General features: G+C 44.8%; 1 long non-coding RNA gene across 1 annotated transcript in view; it reads right to left on the bottom strand.

Annotated features, from left to right (window-relative positions):
- Nucleotides 1–17081, bottom strand: part of LOC110257764 — a 280165-nt gene extending 263084 nt beyond the window's left edge. The window contains exons 1-2 of the long non-coding RNA XR_002340730.1: nucleotides 16966–17081; nucleotides 16449–16607 (exon numbers count right to left, since the gene is read on the bottom strand). This is a non-coding gene — a long non-coding RNA (uncharacterized LOC110257764). The remainder of the gene's footprint in view (nucleotides 1–16448; nucleotides 16608–16965) is intronic.

The raw sequence follows: 17708 nt of genomic DNA, 5'->3' as shown, positions 1-17708 counted from the left end.
GCTCACTATTCTGTGATCATCTCTACGCAAAAAGAATCTGAAAGAGAATGGATATGTGGACACGGATCACTGCATCACTTTGTGGTCCAGCAGAAAGGATAACATAGGGAATCAACTCTACTTCAATAAAGCTTTAAAAAGAGAGATTCCAGATACGGGGAGTAGCCTAAGGAAAGCAAACAACTGGGAATTAAAGTCACACATGCTAAAAGCAAACAGCTATTTATTTATTGAGCACTTACTATGTTTCCTTTACAAAAAGTATCTTATGGAGCTTTGGGGGCAGAACCCATGCAAAACCTTAGAAGCCAGAATCTAGGTTCCAGCTCTGCAAACATCAAACTGACAAGGTCATCACCTTTTCACTTGGAGGAGGAGATTCTGCCCCCCAGAATGGGGTCACTGAATTCGTGTGAAGAATCATTTAAATTTCTTTTTTCCGCGGGGGGGGGGGTGCATCCTACAGCGGCTCCCTCACCAATAAAAAGGAGTGGAGCAGTGACACAGGCTACAACCGGGATAAACCTTGAAAACACGACGCTCGGTGAAAAAGCCAGACAAGAAAAAAAAATGCATACTGCATGGTTCCGTTTATATGAAACATCTGAAGAGACAGATCCACAGAGACAGAAAGTATTGTGTGTTTGGCAGTCTGTGGGAGAGGGAGGCGTGTAGGGTGACTGCTTGATGGGTGTAGGTCCTGTTTGGGAATGACGAAGGTATTTTGGTACTGGATGGGGTGCTAATTGCACAACATTGTCAGAGCACTAAATTGCAAGTCTCAATGCTTAATGAAATGCCCTTGGCGGTTCACCTCGTGAAAAGCAAAAAATAAAATAACAAAGACTCAATTCTATCCCCAAGTTGCTAACCTTTCTTTCCGCTCCAAATACCTGTGATGTTGTAACGTTCCACCCCTGATTGCCACTGACCTACCTACATTCACTTCTGTGTGCAACCTCAAAGAAGATCGGAAGGAAAGTACGAAGCTGAAAATCTACAAGGGACAGAAAGAGGCAGATGCCCCAGGAGGATGCCACTGGGAAGCCCGGCCTCTCAGGGTATACGTTCTGGGACCAGAACCATCGTGGTCCCCTGGGAGCAGGTTGAAGATGCAGAAGCTCCGGTTCCACCTCAGACCTGCTCATGTAGAGACTGCCTTTTAACCAGATCTGCTGCTGATACCAAGTGCACTAACAGGTATGTACTGTTATTCTAAGTGTATTTGGTTTACAAGCCCTGGTAAGGATCCCCAAGAAATCTGCTCACACATAGAGGCAATTCATCCCTTTGTGATCATTCTGGGTTCTACCTGAATTCCTTCAGCACCTCCTTCTATCACTTTAACAATGGAAACACGCTTTTTGAAGATGAATGTCGCTCTTGCAATACGGAAAGCCTCTCATCACCGCTAAGGGGACTCCAACCAAGTGAAAATAAAATGTTGACCCTTCTTCATAATAAATGTGTATGTCATTCACAGCAGAGATATTCTAAGCCATCTCATGAGATTTCCCCTGAAGGAAGGTAGACAAACCATATCCTCACATCCAGAATAAGTCTTTTTTTTTTTTTTTATCCTATTAACTTTTCTCCACCATTTTTGTTTGTTTGTTTGTTGTTTTTTTTTAAGGGCTGCACCTGTGGCATATGGGAGTTCCCAGGCTAGGGGTCGAATTGGAGTTGCAGCTGCCATTCTACACCACAGCCCTCACCCACTGAGCGAGACCAGGGATCGAACCTGCATCCTCATGAATCCTAGTTGGGATTGTTAACCACTAAGCCATGAAGGGAACTCCCTCTCCACCTTTTTCTTAAGGTCATTCACAACCATCTTTTTAATTCAGAGAATCATTCAGGTTGAGTTTGACATGATGTCTCAAATAATGCCTTTCTTGTTGGCTTTCCCCCTGCATCCTGAAAAAATGTGCTTTAACATTTGCTGGAGGATGAAAATAATTCATAAGCTTTACATCCCATGGCCCCAGGCTCACGCAAAAACAACAAAACCAGAAACGTCTTCCAATCTTTCCAGTTAAAGAATATGTTCCACTAGAACCCTCGGAAAGGATGACATTATAAAGAACCAGAAATGCAAAAGCCTCTTGTTCCATGCTTTGGAATTAACACTGAGGTTTGGCATGGTCCAGTTTCTCACACAACTTGAGCAAAAAATGAAAACCTCTGGAAAATGGCAAAAGTGATGAGAAAAAAAAAAGATGACAGCCAGAGAATCATGAATACCCGTCAGGTTCGTAACTCACTGAGCCACAACAGAAACTCACTAAGTAACTTTATTCTGAGGTCATAGGTTGAACAGAGGCAGCTGGCTGCTTTTCTTTGCAAACCATGCCTGAGGTTTGCATAGTTTCCTTTTCCAAATATACACTTTTAAATCTGAATTTCGGGGGGAAAAAAAAAAGTTCTTTTTTTTGTTCTTGCCGGTGTCTCACTGAATTCACTGTGCCATGTCAAAGAGTGAGTTTTTCAGCTATCTGTTCTTTGAAATGCATTATATTCTGCCATGTGGCTGAATCTTATAAAGGCACACAAAGCAATTGTTTGGTCTCTATTGCACCTCCATTCTTTTTTGCTTTGTTAGGCGATTTTCAAGTGCACGAAACAGACTAGCGAAAATAACGAAACAGAAGCAAACCTGCAGACAGAACAAGCTAGTGACAGAGTTCCTGTCATGGTGCAGCAGAAACGAATCCAACTAGCACTCCTGAGGTTGCAGGTTCAATCCCTGGCCTCAGTCAGTGGGTTAAGGATCCTGCATTGTTGTGGCTGTGGTGGAGGTTGGCAGCTACAGCTCTGATTCGACCCCTAGCCTGGGAACCTCCATATGCTGCGAGCGCATCCCTAAAACGCCAATGACAAACAAGCAACCAAACAAGAGGGAAGGGGGAGGGGATGAAGAAGCACAAACTATTTGATACAAAATAAGCTACAAGGATAGAGCATACAACCTGACTACAGCCAATATTTTAACAACTACTACAGAAGTAGTTTTAAAAGTTGTGAATCACTATATTGCACACTGTAACTTACCTACTATTGTACCCACGATCCAACAAAAACAAAATGTCCAAAAACAGTAAAACAAAAACAAACGAACGTGTCATTGCATTCATTTACCTCCTCTTTCATGAAAAGGCACTACTAGAGAGAGGCAAGCATGCTCCTCGATTTTGTATTTTTACTTGGTTTACACTCTTTAGAATGCTACTTTGTATCTATTCACTATGTAATAGAGTACATATGAGTGCCTAATGTATAATCCACCATATATTCAAGTATTTTGTGCTTTTGGCTTTCTATAAATAGAATCAGTCTCTTTCTTTTAAAGCCTTTTATTGAGGTAGAGTTGATTTGCAACATCGGGTGTACAGCAAAGTGATTCAGTTATACATAGATATTCTTTTGCAGATTCTTCTCCATTATAGGTTTACGACAAGATGTTCTGTAGGTGGTATACAACTGACCTCTCCTTTGGGTGAGACTTCCAAAGATGCAGCCATGCTTTCAGGCAGCAGGAAATCTCTCGTGTATAATCCTCTCTAGCACAGTCTATATCATGTCTATACAAAAATTTTGTCCATCCTGCCATCCATGGATACTTGGATTATTCCTATTCCTTTGTTACTGCAGACAGAGCTATTGGGAAAATTCTCGTGTTTGTCTCCCTAAGCAATCAGGATGCCTGGATTACAGATGCCCTCTTTCAGCTGACCAGAGAGTGTCCAATTGGTTTCCAAAATGGATGATTCAGGAGTTCCCACTGTGGCTTAGGGGAAACAAAAACAACTAGGATCCAAGAGGATGCAGGTTTGATCCCTGGCCTTGCTCATTGGGTTAGGGGTCTGGCATTGCCATGAGCTGCAGTGTAGGTCAAAGACGAGGCTCAGATCCTGCATTGCTGTGGCATAGGCAGGGTAGCTCCACTCTGATTTGACCCCTAGCCTGGGAACTTCCATAGGCCACAAGTTCGGCCCTAAAAAGCTAAAGAAAAAAAAAGAATAAGTTACTTAAAGCAATGTTTTTTTATTCTTCTAGCAGTCAGTGGGTTGGGTTGGGTTCAATGGATGGCTCTTCTGCTGTTTCACCTGGTTCCTTAGGAGATGCAAGCATCTGCCTGCCTCAGGGGACAGGACAATACCTATGCTTTCCTAAAGGACTCAGATTCAGGAGAGCACAGAGGGAGCTGCAAGGCTCCTTAAGCCTCAATTCAGGGCTCCCACCTAGATTTACAGGTAAAATCTCTTGGTCACACTAAGCCCTGAGACAACACCAGATTCAAGGAGATAACAAGTCAAATTCATCTCTCCACAGAAAGTCAAGCATACCTAGAGGAATCCAGTGGCGTTTCTGGCAAGGTTTTCCTCTTGAGGTCGCTGAAGAGCTGTTTAATTACCACGTGTTTACACATGAAGATATGCTAGGTAAAAAGACGTTATGAAATAGACAAAAATATAGGCGCTAAAGATGTAATATAGGTGGTGATAAAGATGGATAAAGGATAGATGACTGCTAATAGATAAAACAGAATAAGTTGATAGGCTCAATGATAAATGACAGATAAGACAGACGACAGATACATACAGAGATGAGAAAAATGATAGACGTGATGAACCCGTGATACGCAAGCGAAAAAAGATGGCGATAATAAAATAGATGATAGAGAAATTGATGAGTTAAATGATGGATGGCAACCAATAAGACAGATGACAGCTACATAGCTGAGATAGATGGTAGACACGTGATCGACACGTGAAAGATGTGTGATCCACCATGACCCACGCATGATGCACACGTGAGAGACAATTGAATGAGGTGAAAGATATTAGATAAAATAGATGATGAACTGCTAAGTTACAGGATGGAAAACATGATAAGATAGATGACAGATATACACATAGCTGAGATAGGTGACAGACACGTGAGGCTCACATGATCAAAATGTGCTCAAAACATGAAATAAGTGATTGGTAATAGATAAAATAGTTGATAGATAAACTAATGAGCCAAATGATGGGTGACAATTGACAAGGTCACAGTCACACAGAGATAACAGAGATGACAGCCACATGATCCACCACGGGATTGTCCTGTGATCTGCACGTGGTCCACATGTTAAACACTCCAGAAGTGCATGTTGCTAACAGATAAAGAAGATAAGGAGTGATAAATTTAAAGACAGATGACAGAGACAAAACTGAGGGCGATGGTGCACACATGAACGTCACATGATGCTCACGTGATCATGTGATCCTCACACACACACAGTCGATGACTGGCGATACAGAAAATAATAAATGGAGTGATACATTTAAATATAGACGATGTGTATGTGACTGTCCTGTGATCCACACCTGTTCCTTACGTGAACATCACTGATCCAAGCATGGACCTCATGTGAACCACATGTTATACAAACATCAAGTACAGGACTGATGATAAAAGACTCAAGAGGTAGAATGATTGTCACGTGATCCACATGTGATCCACGTATGCTCCTCATGTGATCCGCATGTGACCCATGAGTGATGGAAAGAGTCATTTCCAGTAATTCACTGCAGTCAACAGTGTTGTGAAAGGATGTATCTTTGCAACTATGTGCTGTTAGTTTTTGCACCTGTTCAATGGTTTCCCCAAAGTATAATTAAGGAGTACAAAAAGGCAGGCATTGGTAGTTTGAAAAACTATCAGACTCATCCTCCAAAGAACCATAAGAACTGTAACAATGTATTTACACACAACATGTTGTGTGTGTCTGTGTGTCTGTGTGCAGTTGGCCCCAATCTATAAAAGAAATACAACTTTTAAAAATTTTGCCATTATGGAGTTTTCGTCGTGGCTCAGCCAAAACGAATCTGATGAGCACCCAGGAGGACGCAGGTTCCATCCCTGGCCTTGCTCCGTGGGTTAAAGATCTGGCATGGTGTGAGCTGTGGGGTAGGTCACAGAGGCAGCTCAGATCTGGCGTTGCTGGGGAAGCCAGTGGCTACAGCTCCTATTCGATCCCTAGCCTGTATATATCTCTTATCTACTCTTATCATGTTTTCCATTCTTTTATCAATTCATCATCTATTTTATCTAATATCTTTCACCTCCATTTGCAGCAGGTGCAGCCCCCCCCCCCAAAAAAAATGGCCGCTATGATAGCAAACCATGAGCAGGACTGACATTTAAGATTTTACACCTTATTCGACACATGAAAGGATGATAATTCCCAGTTTTCCAGCCTCGTTTAAACATTTCTTTTCCTCTATTAGAGGACTTTTCCAATAGTGCAATGATCAACCCCTTGCCAATCTCCTATTTTCGTCATGTTTTCTTCCAACCTGCAAAGGTTCGTTTTGGTTTTGTTTCACAAATTTCACAAATTGCATGGCCTTTCTGTTGATGCCTTCTGTTTTCTTTGGTTTGAGGTTTGTCTCCCAGTATTTGCCAACCATGTCTCCATTTTTTTCACTGAGGTAAAATACATGCAAATCACATTTGCAGGTTCGACAATGTTTTAAGTGCACAACTCCACGGCATTCACCGCATTCAAGAGTCATCTTCCATCATAACCATGATTTCCAAAACTTTTTCAGGATCCCCAAGAATTAAGCTGTATTATCTCCTCCTCTTCTCCTGCCCCCAATCCCTAGACAGACCAGAGACCAAAGGACCAATACGGCACAGCTGCCTTGAAAGGAAACATCCAGAATAGCCAAATCCATAAAGACAGAATATAGATATGCCTTTTTTTAAAGACAGTAAACATACAGAATAGGTGGTCAACTCATAGCTACTTCAGTGCCTCTTAGGACATTTAACAGAATCGGTGATTATATGGGAAAGCAGAATCCAGTGACTCTACAGGAAAGAACAGGTCAAACCCAATTTATATCAAAATAGTACATTTAGAGAGAAGTATCAAGATGGTGCAACAGTACAAGGTGGAGTTCACCTTCTCCCACAAACACGTTAAAAAAAAATCTTCCTGTAGGACGATTCACAGAGAACAGCTACTGAATGTTGGCAAAGACCTGAAACCTCCAAAAAGGGCATGAAACCCTCCACAGACCTGGGTAGAACAAAAGGAAAAAAGAGAGAGAAAGGGATTCAAGGTGAGAAGAGCATTCTGGAGAGGGAGCGGTGAGAGGGAAAAGAAATCCACACCCTGGGAAGCCACCTAACCAACCGGGAGATCGGCCAAGACGGAGGGACCTCAGTGTCGCTGGAAACGCGCAGCAGCTGGACGGAGATCAGCCAAGCAGAGTGAGCGCCGCACGGAGCATCTGCACCACCGCCCGGGACACCACAGCTGGAGAAGCTCGGGTGGGGGCTGGGCGCTGAGACGCAGGCTCCGGAGGTCAGTCCTGGGGAGACGACGGGGGGTGGCGGGTGGGGACTGCCAAAGGGCTACAGGGAGCTGTGCCACGGGCGGGGAGTGGAACACCACAGCTGAGGGAACCCGAGAGGAGGGCCAGCCCTGCCGGAGACACACAGCGCCAGAGGAGGAGGGGAGGACAGCCATGGGAATCCCCCTGCACACGAGCCCCCGCGGGCTCTCAGAGGGTGGGGCGCCTCTGGCACAGGCTACAGGTAACAAGAGGCCACATGCTCCACGTATGGGACAGCAGGCGCCTCTTGCGCAGGGTATGGTGGCCGGGCATTTCTTGTGTGGGCTAGGAGCAGCAGGGGGGTACACTCTACAGGAGGCGGGGACACATTGCATCAGTCATCTCAGAAACCAGAGGGAGGCGTGGCCTGCCACCACCAGAGTTCTGTGAATGGGCTCCACCTGCGCCCCAATCTCCTCAGAAGTCGGCAAAGAAGGGCACTGCAGCCAAGCCCCACCCCTTGTTGCGCTCACTGCCGTGGAAACACACCCACCCTGCTTTGCCCCTGCCAAACGCTCAGGGCAGTGTCCACGCATGCCTGATCACTGTCACTTCCCAGGGCCCTGCCTCACCTTCCCATGGGTCCTTGCCACTGTCAAGGGACCAGCAACCAGGTACTAGCTACTGGCCTTACCCACAGCCTCCATCTCCCTGGAGGCACACGCAGGACCCTAGAAATAAAAAGGAAGCCCTCACGAAATACAAATGGGGTGCTTTGCACATATAAATAGCCCTCCAAGACTACAGTATTTGATTTCCCTAAACGCACTGAATAAGAAAAATATAAACAAATGAAGAAGCTCAGGCATCATTCCCAATGAAAAGAACAGGAAAATTCCCCTAAAGGAGGAAACACTGAAACAGACCTCTGCAGTCAGTCTAACAGGCACTGAGGTCAAAAAGAAGACAGTGAAAATACTGAAGGAATTAAGAGTGATTATGAAGGAATTAAGAGCAGATATGAATAGCAACGCAGATTCCTTTAGAAAGGAACTAGAGAATATGAGGGGGAGCCAAGAAAAATTAGAAAACTCATTTGCAGAGACACAAGCGGCGTTGAAGAGCAGAATGAATAATGCAGAGGAACGAATTAGTGATGTGGAAGATAGAATAACGGAAATCACCCAAGCAGGACAGCAGACAGAAAACCAAATGAAAAAACATGAAAGCAATATAAGACATCTATGGGATAATATAAAGCAGGGCAAGCTATGCATAATAGGGATTCCCGAAGAAGAGAAAGAACAGGGGATTGAAAATATGTGATGAAATTATGGCTGAAAGCTTTCCAAATCTAAAGGAAACAGGTATCAAGATACAGGAAGCAGAGATAGCCCCAAACAACCTGAACCACAACAGGCCCACACCCGGACATATTATAATAAAAATGGCAAAAGCTGGGGGAGTTCCTGTTGTGGCACAGCGGAAATGAATCCAACTAGTAACCAGGAGGTTGCAGGTTCGATCCCTGGCCTCTCTCAGTGGGTTAAGGATCCAGTGTTGCTGTGCACTGTCATGTAGGTCGTAGACATGGCTCAGATCCTGCCTGGCTGTGGCTGTGGTGTAGGCCAACAGCTGTAGCTCTGATTCGACCCCTAGCCTGGGAACCTCCATATGCCATGAGTGCAGCCCTAAAAAGAAAAAAAAATGGCAAACAAAAGAATTATAAGGGAGCCTCCATAAAGCCATCAGCTGACTTCTCTGCAGAAACACTACAGGCCAGAAGGGAGGGGCAAGATATATTCAAAGTTCTCAAAGGGAAAAATGTGCAGCCTAGAATACTCTACCCCGAAAGAGTATCACTTAAAATAGAAGGAGAGGAGTTCCCATCATGGCGCAGCAGAAACGAATCCGACTAGGAACCATGAGGTTGCGGGTTCAATCCCTGGCCTCGCTCAGTGAGTTAAGGATCCGGCGTTGCTGTGAACTGTGACGTAGGTCACAGATGCGGCTCGGATCTGGCATTGCTGTTGCTGTGGCGTAGGCCAGAGGCTACAGCTCCAATTAGACCCTAGCCTGGGAACCTCCATATACTGTGGGTGTGGCCCTAAAAAGACAAGAGACCAAGAAAAAAAAAATAGAAGGAGAAATAAAGAATTCCTACAACAAACAAAAACTAAAAGTCTACAGCCAAACTAAACCTATTCTAAAAGAAATAATGAAAGGGCTTCTCTAAATAAAAAATAAGTAAGAAGAAATAAGATGGAGGAGATCAAAATTGGAAAGCAATCTCTTAAATAAGACAGTTTACAGATCTAAAAAAAAAAAAAAAAAAAAAAAACACCTACTGCAAAAACGATGATAAACCTAAGGAATAGGGAAAGGACAAACATGAAGATGTTTAAAAAAGGACTTCAAAATGATAAAATATGGGGATGGAAAGCAAGAAAATCTAGACTTTTTTTTAAGAATGTGTTTGAGCTTTTGATTATCAGACTAAAGCAAGCAAATATAGGAAGGGGTTAACGTATTTGAAAAACAGGGCAACCTCAAATCAAAACCAAACATCACATTCACAAAAACTAAAAAGAAAGGGACACAAGCATAAAGGAAATCATCCAACCAGAAAAAAAAGAAAAGAACCAAGGAGAAACATAAAATCAACTGGAAAGCAAGGTTTAAAATGGCAATAAACACATATTTATTGATAATTACCTTAAATATCAATGGACTGAATGCCCCAATCAAAAGACACAGAGTGGCAAATTGATTTAAAAAACAAGAGCATATGATATGCTGTCTACAGCAGACCCCTCTTAGGGCCAAGGACACATATAAATTGAAAGGGAAGGATGGGAAAAAATATTTCATGTGAATGGAAAAGACAGGAAAGCAGGAGTTGCAATCCTCATATCAGACAAAATAGACTTTAAAACAAAGGTCGTAAAGAAAGACATAGAAGGACCCTATTTAATGATAAAAGGATCCATTCAAGAAAAAGATATTACAATTGTCAATATATATGCCCCTAATATAGGAGCTCCCAGATACCTACAACAAATACTAACAGACATAAAAGGAGAAATTGATGGGAATACAATCATAGTAGGAGACTGTATATCTCCCTACTCACATCAGTGGACAGATCCTCTAAACAATATCAATAAGGCAACAGAGATCCTAAGTGACACAATAGAAAAGTTAGACTTAATTGACATTTTCAGAATATTACATCCAAAAAAAATCAGAATATACGTTCTTTTCAATGCAACATTTTCAAGGATTAACTACATACTGGGGCACAAAACTAACCTTGACAAATTCAAGAGTATAGAAATTATTTCAAGTATCTTCTCTGACCACAATGTTATGAAAGTAGAAATCAACCACAGGAAAAGAAATGAGAAAAAACTGACTACATGGGGACAATAACAACATGCTACTAAAAAACCAGTGGGTCAATGAGGAAATCATAATGGAAATCTGAAAAAACCTTAAGACAAATGATAATGAAGACACAACCATTCAAAACTGATGGGATGCTGCAAAAGCAGTGCTTACAGGGAAATTCATAGCAATACAGGACTTTGTCAAATACGAAGAAAATCTGCAATCAACAACTTACCACCTAAAAGAATTAGAAAAGAGAACAAACAAAACCCAAAGTCAGCAAAGGAAGGAAATCACAAAGATCAGAGAAGAAATCAATAAAAAGAGATTCAAAAAGCAATAGAAAAAAAACAAATAAAACCAAAATTGACAAACCTCTGGCCAGACTAACCAAGAGAAGAACTCAAACAAAATAAGAAATGAAAAAAGGAGAAATCTCAATGGATACTGCAGAAATACAAACAATCCAAAAAACCATAAGCTAATACTATGAACAATTATATGCCAACGAATTTGGCAACCTAGAAGAAATGGACAACTTTTGAGAAACATACAGCCCACCAAAACTGAATTGAAAAGAAATAGATCAGTTGAAAAGTCTGATCACTAGAAATGAAACTGAATACATAATGATGTTGATTGATTTGTGACTAAGGAGGTGAAAAGACTTATATGCTGAGAACTATAAAACATTAATCAAAGAAATGCAAGAAGATTCAAAGAAATGGAAAGACATTCCATGTTCCTGGATTGGAAAATTAATATTGTTAAAATAGCCATACTATCCAATGCAATCTACAGATTCAATGCAATCTCTATCAAATGACCCATGACATTTTTCACAGAACTAGAATGAACAATCCAAAAATTTATATAGAACAATAAAAGGCCCAGAATTGCCAAAGAAATCCTGAGGGGGAAAAAAACAAGCAGGAGGCATAACCCTCCCCCCAAGACTTCAGACAATATTACAAACCTACAGTAATCAAGACAGTGTAGTACTGGTACCAAAACAGACATACGGACCAATGGAATAGAATAGAGAATCAGAAATAAACCCTGACACCCAATGCCAATTACTCTTTGACAAAGGAGGCAAGAACATAAAATTGGAAAAAGACATTCTCTTCAGCAAGTGATACTGGGAAAACTGGAAAGCTACAAGTCAATCAATGAAACTAGAACACACCCTCCCACCATACACAAAAGTAAACTCAAAATGGCTTAAAGACCATAAGACAAGACACATCAAACTCCTAGAAGAGAACATAGGCAAAACATTCTCTGACATCAACCTCATGAATATTTTCTCAGGTCATTCTCCCAAGGCAACAGAAATAAAAACAAAAATAAACCAATGGGACCTAATCAAACTTAGAAGCTTTTGCACAGCAAAGGAAACTGTAAAAAAAAAAAAAAAAAAAAAAAAAAGACAACCTATGGAATGGGAGTAGTTTCAAATGATGCAACCAACAAAGGCTTCATCTATAAAATATATGAACTGATACAACTTGACAGCAAAAAAAAAAAAAAAAAAAAAAAAAAAAAACCCAACAACCCAATTGCAAAAGGGGCAGAAGACTGAATAGACATTTCTCCAAAAGACATACAGATGGCCAACAGGCACATGAAAAAATGATCAACTCACAAATTACTAGAGAAATGCAAATCAAAAATACAATGAGGTACCACCTCACACTGGTCAGAATGGCCATCATTAACAAGTCAACAAATAAAAACTCCACTTTTATGTAACTTAACACTATACTATGACACAGCAACCCTACTCTTGGGCATATATCTAGAAAAAACTTTCATTGGAAAAGATACATGTACCCACATGTTCATTGCAGCACTATTCACTATAGCCAAGACATGGAAACAACCCAAATGTCCATCAACAGACAATTGGATGAGGAGGACGTGGTATATATATATATACACACACAATGGAATACTACTCAGCCATCAACAAGAATGACATAATGCTATCTGCAGGAACTAGAGACTTTCTTATTAAGTCAAGTCAGAAAGACAAATACCCTATGATATCACTTTATTTGGAATCTAATATACGGCACAAAGGAACCTTTCCACAGAAAAGAAACTCATGGACTTGAAGAACAGACTTGTGGTTGCCAAGGAGGAGGGAGCAGGATGGACGGGGAGTTTGGGGTTTGTAGATGCAAACTGTAGCATCTGCAGTGGATAAGCAATGAGATCCCACTGTATAGCACAAGGAACTTTATCTAGTCACTTATGATGGAACATGATGGAGGACAATGTGAGAAAAAGAGCATATATATATATATATATATACACATACATTATATATATAACTGGGTTGCTTTGCTGTACAGCAGAAATTGACAGAAAATTGTAAATCAACTCTAATGGAAAAAATTAAAATCTTTTAAAATAGTACATGTAGATCCCTATTTAGTACTTCTAAAGCAGCACCATCCATCCCAACATCTTCTAAACACCTGTATGTTTTCTGAGCATCTAAAAGATTCAGAGTCCAGTGGAGAATCTTGCTTTTTCACCATGTGGGTTCTTTGCCCTGGACCTAACAAAAAAAATCTGCATCCCTATAAAGACTATTAAAAAGTAATGGGTCAAATACAAAAAGACCCTAAAAATAATGTCTTAATATAATGTCCATACCTACAAAAGAGAACTCCTCCTCTGCTGTTGGTGGGAACGTAAATTCCTGCAGCTGAATCAGGAGATGGGTGAGGTACAGGATAGACATTTGCAACGAGCCTCTCATTTGCACTTCTTGAGGCAGGAGACAGGTGGGCTCTGGGACAAGCATTTACAACCAGCCACCTGTCTAGGCTTTAAGACTGAAGCAACAGGCACAAAGCAATAACTGGGACTTGTCTTCTGTGCCCTTGTTAAACAATGCTGATACTAGGACCAAAGATGGGCTGAGCCCTGCTTGGAGAGGACAAAGAGGTCACATACTCCCCATCCTTGGCGTCAGAGAGCTCCCAACTCCACATGCACAGAGAGATCCCTCTGGCTCAGAAACGGAGGGGGTGCCGGGCCATCCTAAGTCTGAATCACCTTCCCGCCAAGCTCCGCTCTAGAATCCATCTTGGCCAAAAGATACGCACGCAGATTGGGGAGGACCCTAGGTCTGGTCAGGTGTGAAAGCTAAAACCAGGTAATTGGCCAAAGGAAGACAAAGACCTGGAAGAACTGGCCCATATGTGTGATTTAAATCACCTGTCTGGCGCGATCCTTATGGAGGGGGGTGCCTGCACCCTCACGCCTCCTTTGGGTGTGCGTGACTGCTTTACTTCTGCCCTAGATACATAGACTCATCCTCTGTATTTCTGTGCTCTCCCACTTGTCCTGCTGTGTTTCTAACAATTTTCACAGTCTTTGCCCCCCTGAAACATTCTGCTTTCAACAGGGGGCAAGAATCAGGGCAGGTCTGCTTTCAGCCTCCAGCTGGTGTTCGTGGGTAGGATTCCTGGGTTTCACCCAGGCTGCCCAGGTTCCACTGCTGAGCAGAGAATTAAGATCTCGCTTCAAGCCATCACTCATTGCTGACTCTCCAACATCACAGCCACTATGGAAAACAGTATGAAGGTTTCTTAAAAAACTAAGAATACAACTACCCTATGATCCACCAATCTCACTCCTGGGCATTTATGTGGGAAAAAAAAAAAAGCCACTCATTTGAAGGTACATGTACCCCTATGTTCACAGCAACACTACATATATATATATATAAATATATATATATATATATATGTATGTATGTCTTTTTAGGGCCACACCTGTGGCATATGGAGGTTCCCAAGCTAGGAGTCTAATTAGCGCTGCAGCTGCTGGCCCACATCGCAGCCACAGCATCACAGGATCTGAGCCACGTCTGTGACCTACACCACAGCTCACAGCAATGCCAGATCCTTAACCCACTGAGTGAGGCCAGGGATCGAAACTGCACCCTCATGGTTCCTAATAGGATTCATTTCTGCTGAGCCAGGATGGGAACTCCTACAGCAGCACTATTCAAAATAGTCAAGACAATGGAAACAACATTGATAGATGAATGAATAAAGATGTGGTATATTTATACGATGGAATACTACTCAGTCATAAAAAAGAATGGAATAATGCCATTTATAGCAACATGGGTAGACTTAGAGATCATACTAAATCCAAGCCGAATGTATGATATCACTTATATGTGGAATCTAAGAAAAGGATACAAATGAACTTATTAACAGAACAGAAACAGACTCACCTAAAACACAAAGTTACCAAAGGGGAAACGTGGGGGTGGGGAATAGATTAGGAGCTGGGGATTAACAAATACACACTATTCTATATAAAATAGGTCAAAAACAAGGTCCTACTGTACAACACAGGAACTATATTCAACATCCTGTGATACATTATAATTTAAAAGCATATGGAAAAGAATAATGCAGTTGGACTAGTGTCCTCACAAGAGGAGGAGGTCAGGACACAGACACACACAGAGGGATGACCCTGTGAGGACACAAGGAGGAGATAGCCCATCCACACGCCCAGGAGAGAGGTCTCGGGAGGGACCAGCCCTGCCCACTCCTGCGTCTCAGACTGCAGGCTCCAGGAAGGGGAGACATAACATCATTGCTTAAGCAGCTCTGTCTGGGCTACTTTGTAATCAAGCCACCCAGCTGACTCATATAAGCAGTAAGCGACCAGCTCACGGCATGGGGGGCTGCTTGGCCACCGCCCCTGTGGGCAGTCGTGCTCCACCCCAAGAACGATCCCCCCTGCCCCCCGAAGGTAGGCCTGCCGAACCCAGACATCTGCCCGATTCGTTCTCACTAACAGGACCCAGCTAAGAGGCCAATTCCACGCTGCTCAAAGGCAGCGCGGTTTCCCGCTCGCGTTTGGAAGGCTACGGTAAAGTGAATACACGTGAGCAAAGAGCTTGCTACCCGCCCCTCCCAAGGCTGAGCAGCATGTTCCCCAAGACGCCCCTGTGTCCCCCACGTTCCAAGCTGGATGGCCATGTGCTGTGGAGACGGGCTGGGCCCTGAAAGGGGCTCCAGTGCTCTGAAACCCCTGGCTGCCGGGAGGACGGCCAAAGGCCCGGCTGAGCCAGCAGGGAGCCCCGCAGACGCATCACCCCCAATTCCGGCCACGTGGGTGTGACCTCCCCGACCTCGGTGGCTCAGGCCCCAGCCTGCCACCTGCTCCCAGCGCACCCGCCAGGCTCCCGCAGCCCCCCTCATCCGACATCCACCCTGGCCCTGCTTCCCAGACCTCCGGAGAGCCTGCCCACCGCCCGCCCCCAAGGACACGGAGCTTGTCCTGGCAGGTAACGCTTGGGTGTCAGAGAACCTTCTGGAGTCCACCGAGCAAACTCTGAAACAAACCGAAGCAGGACTCGCAGAACCTTCTGGAGTCCACTCAGCAAACTCTGAACAAAACCGGACCAGAACTCGCAGAACTTTCTGGAGTCCGTGGAGCAACCTCTAACAAAACACAGCCCGAATTCACAAAACCGTCTGGAGCCCAGAAAGCCAACTCCAAGTACAAGGGAACCAGAACTCACCAAACAGAACCTTCTGGAGCCACAGAGCAAAGTAGATAAAGCGGACCCAGGACTCACCGGGAGGGCGGCTGGGGAGACGGGAAGCCGAACATCCTCGTGGAGGCTGCGCTCCGGGCCTCGGGGCAGCGCCGGGCCCAGACGCCCATTGGACTCACCTGCGTCCCGATGAAGCGCCGAACCGGGTCCTTCTGAGCTGGAGAACCCGCACTGGCACAGTCTCTCTGCACCGGAGGCTCCCTGAGCCGTGGCTTCCAGACGCAGATGCCAAAGCAGAAACGCTGTGAACGCTGGACACCTGGCCATCCTCCCTGAAGCTGCAGGAAGAGGTGGCCTAAGCTGGCCTGCCACTGTCACAATGGCCACTCGCCGCCCCGCCAGTTTCTGTGCGTGGCCAGTGGGGACAGCTTGTCACCGCAGAGCGCCTCAACCCCCGTGGGACTGCGGGGTGTCCTAGGACGTGGCAGGCTGGGGCCTCAGGGCAAGTAGGCCCACAGAGCCACCAGTGTCACACGAGGTGGCCCCACTCAGACCGAGAGGGACGCCGAGCAGGATCCCTGGGGCCCTGCAAGGCGGCTGCCAGCACAGAGGCACTGGAGAGGCCCGCGCTCAGCCCCGGGGGAGGGCAAGGTAAGCCCTGCCCACCGGCAGGATGTCTTTGTTCTTTGACTATACCTGGTGGGGCCGAGAGCAGGGGATCCCTCCCAAGAGACACGAACCTGGTCTGTCCGCCTGCCTACGGAGGCGCCGGCTAAGGAGGCTTGCTGTTCTGAGGCGCAAAGCACCCTGCTCCCACCAGGCAGGGATTAAACAGGGGAACTATTTTGGTTGCCCCGCCCCACCCACGTGCAGGGGAAGGAGGAGGGGCGGGGCGTGGAGATGGAGACAGGGCGGGGGGAGGGGCGGTCATTACCAGTGACCTTGGCTGCATCACCTGTGCTTGAGTGATGACACCTCCACTAAGCCCACCGGGGAGGGCTCCCCCGGGGCGACCGCGTGGATATGGGGGGGGGGGTTCCCTGCTCCACTGCGTGCAGGCGGAGGAGGGGGGCTGGATGTGGAGATGGAGCAGGAGTTCATCACCAGTGGTTTTGTCGGCATCACCTGCGCGCATGTGAGGATGCCTCCCCTAAGCCCGCAAGGGGAGGGTACCCACCGGGGACTGCGTGGAGGGCGGGGGAGCCAGGTGCGCTTGGAGACGGCGTCGAAGGGCCGGTGCGTTTCCCCCCACCCCCGTTAGCGAAAAACAACAGAATTCAGCTGAGTACATGTCCATGCTCTATTGGCTTTATTTTTGATTCCTGAAAGGGGCAGCACCTGGTTAGCGCGTGGAAAGGAGCTCCTGGGAGCTGAGCGCAAGGAAGGGCTTTTGCAGGCAGGAGGTACCTAGATGTTATGGCAATGCCGCTGTCCTGTAG

Source organism: Sus scrofa, chromosome X (genome assembly GCF_000003025.6).
Source record: "Sus scrofa isolate TJ Tabasco breed Duroc chromosome X, Sscrofa11.1, whole genome shotgun sequence".
In the NCBI taxonomy this organism is placed as follows: Eukaryota; Metazoa; Chordata; class Mammalia; order Artiodactyla; family Suidae; genus Sus; species Sus scrofa.
The sequence above is the reverse complement of the archived record's forward strand: the minus strand, read 5'-3'. Positions and strand labels throughout refer to the sequence as shown.